At 44.6% G+C, this 11566-nt stretch overlaps 1 pseudogene; it reads right to left on the bottom strand.

The window, feature by feature from the left end:
- Positions 1-1031: 1031 nt before the first annotated feature.
- Positions 1032-1176, bottom strand: LOC147690297 (U1 spliceosomal RNA; annotated as a pseudogene).
- Between the last annotated feature and the right edge of the window lie 10390 nt (positions 1177-11566).

Below are 11566 nucleotides of genomic sequence, written 5' to 3'. Positions count from 1 at the left end.
TGCTGCCACCTATGTCAGCATTCTACATCCTGACGAGTTAATGGTAGCCACAATCAGTAAAGAAAGATGCACAAGGTCTACTCACAGAGCTCAGCTGCTGGTTGCATTTCATGGAAGAACAGTAGGCCAAAAATCCAAAACACTATCAGAGACTTGCTACGGGATACACATGGCAGGGGTGTATGCTCTCTAGAGCCATGCAGGTAACCTTTCTATCCTGCAAGATCAATGTTAGATTCTAGCTTGTGCCTAGAATTAAAACTTTATAAAGCTGCTTTCTCAAAAGATAACTTGCAAAATGGGAACATTCTTTGAGCGAAGTTATTGCTCTGGTTCCTTATAAGCATGCGTACTGCATACCCTTAATACACCTTTAAGCGCTTACCCACATAGCTATGTATAGTAAATATATACCCATAATCCTTTGTGCGATCACCTTTCATTTTTTTAAGAACACTACATTTACTTCTTTTTCAGTACTCTATGAAATAAGGAAAACTGTATTTGTCTAAGCCTGCATTACACGTACTTGTAAAATGATAGTTGTAGTTAATGCTGTACTTTGAGTCACTATTATCAGCCAATTTAAGATGTTATACTTTGCATTCAGGTACCGATCTAGCCACACTGTGATGTAAGGTGTATGTGTAAAGATTCAATGATTTGGGTGTTTCTGTTTTTATTGTAAGAATTCCAGTGTAATTTTCAAAGAGAACCATTGAGATTTTCCTGAAACAAAGCACTTCTCTGGAGAATAAGATGAAAATATGCCTTTTTATTTAAAGGTCAAGCCCAGCTCGGTGTCATTCCTGTTTAGGTCTCATAAACGCTGTATGCCATGAGTTCTATTGAGCTACTGCACGCATGCATAGGCATTCCAATTGCAATTAGGGTGACGTACTGATAAAATCAATGAATTGGTAGATGGGTGAAATTATTGAATTCATGTTAGCCACTGGTAATTACTTTGGGTATGCCCTGTTACTGATAAAAACAAAAAAGACAATGGAATACTTTTTCTCTTTTTTTTACAGGGGAAAGCGCGAACGCAGTCCTCTACTACCAGAAATTATGCAATTGAGGTTCTCACATTTCGGGAGGTTGCACATCCGAAGTGAGCCTCACCCTGAGAGAAACATCTTCATGATCATGGTGTCTCTCCTGCCTGGTAAGTATAAGGTAGATGTAATACTTGACGCCATCTCAGCCACTGGCACTTACTCTGGGCTGCATGCCAGTGAAATGTGTTTACCCTTGCAGAACCACCACAGTCAGAGACCAACCTTATGCAAACCAGCTTTGTTCCTGCTTCAAGAGTAACTGAATAACACAAACTGTCAGACCTGTCGCGACTGGAGACAAATTTTGACTTCTCTAAAACTAAATGGCAGTAACGAGTTAAAAAAGGTGTTCCTTTGTTATTCTCAGAAGTAATGTGACCAAAGCCTGTTAAAATAACATTTCCCTCTTGAGGGGAGTTTCAAAGTCGATCAAAGAGCTAAATGAACTGGTGGCAGAAGATGTTTCCGCTTCTCATATGCAAAAGGACACTATCACTTTCTCCCTTAACTGAGGCTTGTAGTGTAAAACCGAGGCAAGGATCATCCTCAGACCTCTATGTACCTCATCCTAGTCGTCTCAGCTATCACAAATTGTAGGTGCTGGTCCACACCTAGCCAGCGTATTGCATTCAGATCCACAATCAAAAGTATTGTAGTTTGAGTGCTCTCTTTCTTCTAGCAACAAGGTCTTTTTATGCATTTTATTGCAAACTGCTGACCTCTTGTGGCCATTTGTGGAGGTACAATAAGACAACTGCTTATAGGTCCTTAATTACTTAATTACTGGCCCTGGCACGTTACGTTGAGACTTAGGTTACTAAGACCACGTGCAGTCTAGCAGCACCTGAATCGTATTGTTGTTAACAAGTGAATGTTGACACTTTAATATGTCCACATTTAAGAACTCTGAAGATTCTTAGAATGTGCAGTCTTAAAGATAATGCTGAAGCAAGCATGTTTATTGATGTACAAAATAATCAACACAATTAAAAAACAAAATTAAAAAATACAGCAAAATCACTACTTGTACTGGCTGTATTCTAAATTAATGTGTTTACTTACTGATTGATGTGGTTGCCTGTGGTTGTGGAAGAGTGAGAATGCGAATGCGAAATGAATCAAGAAAAGGATGAATGCTTGAGTGTATAGATGAATTGCTTATAGAACAAGTTATCAAGGTCTGTGAGTTAGCAATCACTTAAACTGTACATGGCAATTACTCAACAATATTTAGCGTTTTTGTTATGTATTCTCATTTGGTATCCTGCAAGGTTGTTTTACAGTCACACATCTTTTCTTGTTTACACGAATGCAGTAATACGTTGTTAATTAACAGGGTATTACTCAGACCCTCCAGGATTTCGCGATTTCGCAGTTTGCCGCGAAATCGGCACTTTTGTAAAAATGCCGCGATTTTTACAAAAGTGCCCGCGAAATCGGCACTTTTGTAGAAATCGCAGTATTTTTACAGGTCCTCTGTCTCATGATGTAATAGAGGAGGCCGTCATGCAGTCATTGACTAATGAGGTTGCTGGAAAAACTCTTATCATAGCCAATTCCAATTCCAAAAATTCTTTATTTCGGCCATATAGGCCATAAAAGATGCAATAAAAATACAATACATACATTTAAAATACAGTATTAAATACATATAAAAGAGTCTCTACTGGACCAGCGAGGAATAGAGGGTGCAGGGCAGTAGCATGATTCAGGGGGCTATTTTCTTTCTGATTATCCATGCTGCCATTAAGAATTTAGATACGGCAACCACAATGTGGCCCAGAGTGCTGGTTTTCATAACCCTGTATGCCTGTAGATACTTCCTGAACCCCAGGTTTCTGCAGAGCGGTGCTATCCAGTGTTTCCCGGGTCTGTGGTAGGCATGGCATACAAACATTATATGAAGGTCATCTTCCTCATGGGTGTTGCAGCATGGGCACAGTTTGTCACCCCCTTTGGTCCATTTGCAAGTGAATGTTTTAGTAGGGAGTGTGCCGAACCTCCATTGCACGAACAATTTCCTCGCCAGTACAGGAAAGATAAAATCCATGAAGGGTTCAAAGACATAAGCATTTTTGGATTCCATAAAACGTGCAGTCAGGGTGCCACTATTGTGAGCATTTACCATAAGTGACAGGCTCTTGTTCTTGTACATTTGGGTCAGGGTTTTGCGGGTAATCCTTTGGCAACCTTGAGCTGGATCGTCCCATAGGTCTGACAGGTTCATGCTGAGCAATTCGTTCTTGACAAAAGTGAGCCAGGGGATTTTACTGTTGCCGTTCAGGCTCATTACATGAATAAGGTCCTGTCTGTAATGGTGCAGTTCGTCAGTGGACCATAGCCGGTGCCAGAACTTCACGGGCTTTGACACAAGCTCTTCAGCAATAGAGGGAAGACCCATGTCTAGTCTTAAGGGCAGAAGTGGCGTGCCTTGCGGGAGACCAAGTAGGCGTCTTAGGAAACTGTTTTCCACTCCTGCCAAATCTTTCCCTGCTTTATAGCCCCATAACTCACTGCCGTACATGGCTGCTGCCTTTGCTTGAGACCTATATGTTTCCAGGGCCGGGCTTAAAGGCTTGAAGGTGGAAGTGTTTGCCACCTTCAGAATTGCACCCGATAGCTGGGACAGTTTTACCCTCGATCTGGCTATCTGGCAGTCCCATGAGAGGTTTTCCTGGAGTGTTACCCCCAAATATATGAAGGTAGAAACCCTCTCAAGGCTAACGGTTCCCAAGGTGGGGTTGGGTCTGGTTTTGTTGGGAGGATTGAAAATCATGAACTTGGTCTTTTCTGTGTTCACCTCCAACCCGTGTTGGCGACAGAAAAGACCAAATCCGTTTACGATCCTCTGAATCCCCATGGGGGATTTGGAAAGCAGGAGGGTATCATCAGCAAACATTATTGCCGGGACCCTCCTGCCTGCCAGGAGTGGGGCATCATTGTCCTTGACGTTATCTAGGTGCAATATAACGCTGTTGATGAAAAGACAGAACAGGGTCGGTGCCAAGACACAGCCCTGCCTGACTCCTCGGTGGACTGGAAACCTGGACGAAAGCTTGCCATCCCTCCCACACCTCACTTGTGCATAGTTGTTCTCATGCAGCCTGGTTATAATGCTGAGTAGTTGAGGGGGTACTCCTAGCTTTTCCAGAACCTCCCACAATTTCCTTCGTGGGACTAGGTCGAAGGCTGACCTCAGATCCACGAAGACCATGTACAGCCTTCCCCCCTCTAACGTCACCGTCTTCCAATAGAGGAGGAGGAGGCGGAAAATCTGGTCCATGGTCGACGTGTTCTTTCTAAAGCCAGCCTGAAGGGGGCTCATGATGTCGTTATCCTCCACCCAATCCAGCAGATGGTTGAGAATGAGGCGCGCAAAGAGCTTTTGGGGTACATCTATTAGGCTAATCGGCCTATAGTTGGCCGGGAGCAGAGGAGACCCCTTCTTGTGAATCGGTACAATCTCTGCCCCCAGCCAAGAGCCGGGGATCGCCATACCTCCTAAGATGGCATTAAAAAGAATAAGGAGGTACGGACCCCAAATATCCGGATGATGCCTAAAAAGATCCCCCGGTAACTTATCCAGCCCCGGCGCCTTCCCCAGCATTAGGCGCTCCAGAGCAGACACCACCTCCCCTAGAGAAAATTCCAGGGCCGAGTCCGGGGTACTTATGGGCACTGGCAGGACTCCGTCTGGCCAAGTAGTAGTGTCTTGGTAGAGTGCCCCGAAGTGAGCCTCCCAAAGCGAGGGGGCGATGTTAGGTTCAATTGCTGTTTTAAGTTCCCCCATCCCATTATTTACCAGGGCCCAGAATTTCCTAGAATCTTTAGCTTTTAGGGCTTCATAGAGGTCGTGCCAGTGGTTCCAGTCCCACTCGGCCCTTGCATTGGCCATTACTGCTTTGTACTCCCTCCTAAGGTCTCGAACCTTGCCCTTATTTGACCCCTCCTTGATTGTGGCAATAAGCTCAGATTTAACTGCCCTGCAGGAGGAAGTGTACCAAGTGGGGGCACGGGTCTTTTTCCTTCGGGTTGGTACCACCGGATGGAACACCTCTGCAAGATCCCTCACTAGTTCCTGGTGAATGTTACCTAGTTTCTCATTATATTCTGGGGATCTTGGTTCATTTAAGAGCGTGTCCACCTCCTTGAACCTGGGGAGTGCCAGGCCGTATAGCTTGTTAATGGCATCTTCTGAGCTGAAAAGCTTTCCCCATTTGACCCGACGCCTGTTTGTGGTGAGGAGCATCTCCCCCTGATCCTCACCGCCGGTTTTGGCGGGCAGGCCCGCTAGGGGCAGGGGATGCTGGATGTCTAAACGGAGGGCATTGTGGTCGCTGTCTGACCTAGGTAGCACCCTGAAGTCAAGGACTTTTGGCCACAGTGTGATGTCTAGCATTATATAATCTAGCCTCGACTCATGGCCCTTTCTGTTGAAAGTACACACTGAGGGGGTATCGGAAGGAGTACGACCAATACAAGCCCTCAGTGCGAAGTTCAAGGTGAGGGACGTGAGTTGTACTGCTAGTGGGGACCAGGCTTTGGGGTAGGGCGAGGACGAGGGTGGGACCCCCCAGTAGTCATCCTCAGCAGTGAGGGCACCCTCCAAAGGTCTGTGAGTTAGCAATCACTTAAACTGTACATGGCAATTACTCAACAATATTTAGCGTTTTTGTTATGTATTCTCATTTGGTATCCTGCAAGGTTGTTTTACAGTCACACATCTTTTCTTGTTTACACGAATGCAGTAATACGTTGTTAATTAACAGGGTATTACTCAGACCCTCCAGGATTTCGCGATTTCGCAGTTTGCCGCGAAATCGGCACTTTTGTAAAAATGCCGCGATTTTTACAAAAGTGCCCACGAAATCGGCACTTTTGTAGAAATCGCAGTATTTTTACAGGTCCTCTGTCTCATGATGTAATAGAGGAGGCCGTCATGCAGTCATTGACTAATGAGGTTGCTGGAAAAACTCTTATCATAGCTCCGAATGATGACCTCAATCAACAGCTACTCTTGCAGCTTTAGTCTACATGGAGTGTGAGCCAGCGGGGGTATATGAGCTGTTCATTTCTCTGCAGACTCCGTGAGCAGGAATGGATACTGTGGAAGGTTTATCTATTTATATTGTGATTTTTGATATAGCACGATCAAGGCCGTATTACAGGGTGCGAGAGATCTTTATTGCATAGTATAATATTAACACAGTGCAGTGTGGGATATGCTAGTATTATTATCTTTTTTTATCCATTAATTGAACTAGCTCGATGGACACTTGGAACCCACGTCGCCTTCCCAGATACCCGGGATGCCATGATTTATTAAACAAAGCGTCATCGACATGTTTATTGGTTGCGGGGTACCTGAGCTTGATAGCGATACGTCATCATCTGATTCTTTCTTAAATGCAAATCACTATCAGTATTTACTCAGGAAGGAAGCGAAAGCTACCTTTGTGCTTTAAATTGAACTCAAACACATAAAAAGCAAACAAAAAAACACAGAAGGTTAGGCACTCGTCGCGTTTCCTCGTTGATAAAGGCAGACAGCCAATTTAAAATGGGGTTGCGAGGAAATCAGATTTTTTAAAATAGATGTTTATTTTTAACGATAATGTTATAGGTCAACGGGGAACACACACTCACATGTTTATTATAATTTTTTTTTAAACTACATTTCAACTTAATAAATGCCTACCCAGAGCCTGTACCTCCATTCCAGGCTCTGATTCACGTTCCCAACAAACATGGCAAACCAGTAGGAATCTCTTACGGAGGAAGTAACTGGAGCTAGAAGATACAGACAAACCATCCTGAGGTATACGCAGTACTATACGCCACTCCAAGCCTGAAGATTCCAGTGCAAAAGAGTTCATTGTAGGTCAGACTTTCGAGTGCCAAAAATATCATCCTACTAAAATACAGTAGCCAGAAAATTGACCACGACAATATTGTAATTATATGTAGCTGAGAGTTGATAACCACTTTTAATTCAAAACTGATGCATCTGGAGATAATTATTTGCACCCCCCAGTCAGACTTTAACATGCTGTATCCTTCATCGGTCCTACTGGTTGTACTAATTCCACTTAGGGGAAACCGCCTTGGACCGGGCCTGATTTAATCTTTCCGGGACCATAATGTGTTATTTGCTAGCAGTGGGTGGTGCGAGCGGCCGTGGCCTCCTGTTCAGGGCCCTGGCACTTATTATTTAACAAATTAAGCACTGCTATGCATGTTATATTTTTCTTCACCATGGGTAAAAAAGCGTGACCCCTGATGTGTTTGCATTCTTTTAAGATTACCATGTAGCAGCTGACATGCTGTTTACGTCAGAGAATATTGTTTGCTTATTTAAATAACAAATACATTATTCTTAGAGTGCTTTCCTACAATGGCAGATCATGACGTTTCTCAACCTTTAAGTGTTTGTTGATTCTAGAAAATGTAGTACCTGACAGCAAATTCTAAAATCGAATTCCACTTGTAAAATTAGGTAAAGATTACACCCAAGCTGCATAAATTGTAGGTAATTGGATTCTATGACAAAATCCACTTCCACTAGAAATCAGAGTTTGGAGAGACTGGGCAGGCAACCAAAGTACGAGGTGTGACAAGGGGGAATATGAAACTAGTAACAAAAGGAGACTCAAACTCTTGTGTATTCTGCATTTGAAAGCACCACGTTCTAACAAGAAGCCATGCAGACAGTACATATCTTACACCTTTATCACATAAGTGTGTCATACACCTGCAAACTAGATACAGAATGGTTGAAGGTTTTGGGCACAGCTGCTGCATTGGGGAGGCGCTGACACCGCGCTATAAAGCGCCGCCTTGCCCCACGCAACGCGGGACGCCTGTAAAACTGTTTTGCTGCCATGGGCTGCTGACGGGCAGTCTTTTGCTTTTCGAGGGAAACAAAGTGTCTACATTGTAAATAAACCAAATATAGATAGCTTCATGTTGTTAAATAACTAAAAAAGCTAAGGTATCTGTGTTTGTTGTAAGAAAAATGGCCAAATAAAATGCCGCAAAATTGCAGCTAAATTTCCATATTTGTGCTGCTAAATTTCAATTTTTGTGCCGCTATATTTGCTAATCCATGCCGCTATATCCTGGGGGTCTGATTACTGCAATCTTGTGGGGTGGAGTTGGGCAGATTGGAGTAGGATACTTGTAATGGGGTAGATTGGGTGTATTAGAGTGGGGTAGATTAGAAAGGAGTGGGATAGGTTGGAGTGTAGTGGGTTGGATTGGAGTGGAGTGGAGTACTTGGAGTGGAATAGATAAGGTGGATTAGAGCAGGGTAGTTTTGTATGGGGTGGGGTAAAGTGGAGTGGGGTAGACTGGGGTACATTGGAGTGGGGTAGTTTGAAGTGGGGTTAGCGGCGGCCGGCACAGTTAAGTGCGGTGTGGTGGGCGGGGTGGAGTGAAGTGAACAGATGACGGAATAGGTGTAATTAAATAAATAAATAATACTTATTCCATTGTCTGTCGACTTCACCCCCGCCGCGCCTCACCCCACCCCACCGTGCTTACCTGTGCCGGCCACCGCTGGGTGGGGTAGATTGGAGTGGAGTAGGGTAGGGTAGGTTGGAGCATAGTGGGGTAGAGTGGGGTGGAGTGGAATAAATTGTAGTGGAGTAGACTGGGCTAGACTGTTGACTATAGTGGGGTAGATTGGGGTGGAGTGGGTTAAATTGGAGTGGAGTGGGGTAGATTGGGGTAGAGTGGAGCATGGTAGATTGGGGTAGAGTGGAGTGGACTAGATTGGAGTGGAGTTGAGTGGGGTATATTGGGTGTACTGGAGTAGGGTAGAGTGGAGTGGAGTAAATTGGGTGGATTGGAGTAGGGCAGAGTGGAGTGGGGGAAATTGGGGTAGAGTGGATTAGGGTAGATTGGTGAGGAGTAGAGTGGGGTAGATTGGAGTGGAGTAGAGTTGGGTAGATTGGAGTGGAGTAGACTGGGGATAGATTAAGGTGGGCTGGGGTACATTGGAGTAGATTAGTGTAAGGATGAGCCACCCCTCCCCTCATAAGAATCCCCTGGACCGTAAGTCCTACAGTAATGTCCTTGTATGCACATGTTCTGCTGTTTTCAATAAAAATATTTTTTTTTTAAAAGAATCCCCTGGACCCCAACCCAGCACCGGTAACCCATTCAGACTTACCTTTCCATCTCAAGACTGATGACCTGTCTCGTGGACCCGGTGTCTATGAAGAAAAGAAAAAAAGGTCAAGGCATACAACAGAGAGGCGTGGACAAAGAAACAAGGCAGAGCCAGGAACATAAAAGACCAATCAGCAACGAGCATGGACCTGGAGGGACGGACGATCGTACCTGGAGCAGAAGGCAGAGGAAGGCAGAATCCGAAGACTCCAGAAAGGAAGGAGGAGTCTTGACTCAAGGGTTTAAAGGGGAGGAGGACGAAGACGCCGGGGTAGAGGAAGAAGACGGTTGTCCAGGCTCAGCAGCCGAAAACTGGAGAACAGTACAAGAGGACAACAAGACTGCAGAAGGGTGGAGTGAAGAGTGGTGGTCGCCCTGTGAAATCTGAAGTTCCTGCTGCAACTTAGGGGAGAGTTGCGGCTTTACCCAGTACGTGAAAAGGGGGGGGGGGGTAATGGTTGCTTTGGGGTTGTACGGGGTGGAGAAGGGAAACGAAGGGAGAGAAGTTTAGAGAGACTCATGACAAGTGGTGTGTAGAGATCAAAAAGAGAGGCCCTGATTCAATACCAATGTTAATGATTGAATTCAAAAGAAACAGGCAGACTTAAAGGAATACAAGCAATAGACATATGTTTATACAAAGAGTATAAGAAGAAAAGGATTCGGGCAGTAGCTTAAGGGAAGTCATAGATTCAAGAAGACATGTAATAAATTGGCAAAACAAGAGAATAAAGCGACACAGATTTCGTTATACGCATGTGTTTATTTTCTCTTTCTCTTTCTTTTTACACAATATCTTCCCCTCTTTCCCCATCCCTTTATTAGAGGGTTAGATGCTCAAGAAAAGTGTTTTTTTTAATGTACACCTGGGTGTGGTGATAGTCTCTGTCATTATTGAACTTAATAGACAGACCATTTTACTTACTTTTACTTCATTGTGTTCTTTCCTGGTACCCAGGGACGACGCATCACTGGAGACCGGACCTGGGACCTAAGAAAAGGGCAAGTAGAAAAGAGTTTCAATAAGGAATGAAGAAGTCCTGACAAACCAAGAACAATTATCAGAACCAAGACATATTTTTCTTTGTGTTTTACACAAATTCCTCTAGTTAAATTGACTTCTCAAAATAAAAACACTTAGATTAACCCCTTCACTGCGGCGGCTATTCCGCCGCAGTGCTACGGGGGTGGGGGGGGCCGCGCGGCGGTCCTGTGCTCGTGACGGAACCGCTCCGTCACGGCACGCGGGTGAGCTGTGCTTGTGACGGAACAGTTCCGTCACGGCCCCGCCCGCGCTACAGAACGTTAGCGCAGGCGCGGCGAGAGGGCCGTGACGGAACCGTTCCGTCACCAGCACAGCCCACCCGAGGCTCGTGATGGAACGGTTCCGTCATGAGCATGGGAGGGGCTAAGAAACACATACAGCCTTCCAAATTTATTTTCCGCCCTTCCCTCACAAGTCGATTGGACGGATTAGAGTATGGTAGATTGGAATGGTAGATTGGAGTGGAGTGGGGTAGATTGCAGTGAAGTGGAGTGGGGTATTTTGGAGTGGAATGGGTTAGATTGGGTTGGGACAGATTGGAAGGAAGTGGGGTAGAATGGAGTGGGTTAGAATGGAGGGGTGTGGAGTGGATTGGCTAGTTGTGTCGTAGAGTGTCTTACAGTGGAGTTTCCTGAAGTGGGATAGCACGGCACAGAGTGGAGTAGAGTGAAGTGATATAGAGTGTCGTAGAGAGAAGCAATGTAGAGTGGAGTGACGTAGTGTGGAGTATGCATTGTGTAATAGTGCTCTGCCATTACAGACAGCACATTTCCAATTGAAAATGACCATTACTTTTGCGCTTACAGCTTTACTGCATACAAATGATGATGTGTGGAAATGTCATCACCAAGTGTTTGTTTTGTTTTAATTGTATTAAAATATTTGTTTCCTCTGCACTTCAGAATTACAAAATAAATGTGCTTCATTTCTACTGTTCTCATTCTGATGTATTCTGCAATAGCGGCACAGTTAATTTTTGTTGTGTGCCAAAATAGATACCATCCTACAGCCTGTCCTCTCGCATAGGTATTCAGCAGGATAGATTGCCACATACATTCTTTCACTTTCAAGTCCGCAAAAGAACAATACACCCCAAGTCCCCTCGGAATACAAAGGCTGACATTGTCTTTGAATCCACAGAAAACGAGTCAAGATAAGCACAAGAGTTAAAGATCTGTTTACAGATAATGACGACACCCCTTCCACACAGGGCGAAAAAAATCCCAAAATTGGCAGGTCTGACCATGTAGTTCAGCAATGGTGTTCGGTTTCTAAATACCGCTCTGTA

Source organism: Lissotriton vulgaris, chromosome 9, assembly GCF_964263255.1.
Source record: "Lissotriton vulgaris chromosome 9, aLisVul1.2, whole genome shotgun sequence".
NCBI classification, from domain to species: domain Eukaryota; kingdom Metazoa; phylum Chordata; class Amphibia; order Caudata; family Salamandridae; genus Lissotriton; species Lissotriton vulgaris.
Note: the sequence above shows the minus strand (reverse complement) of the source record. Positions and strands in the feature narration are given on the sequence as shown.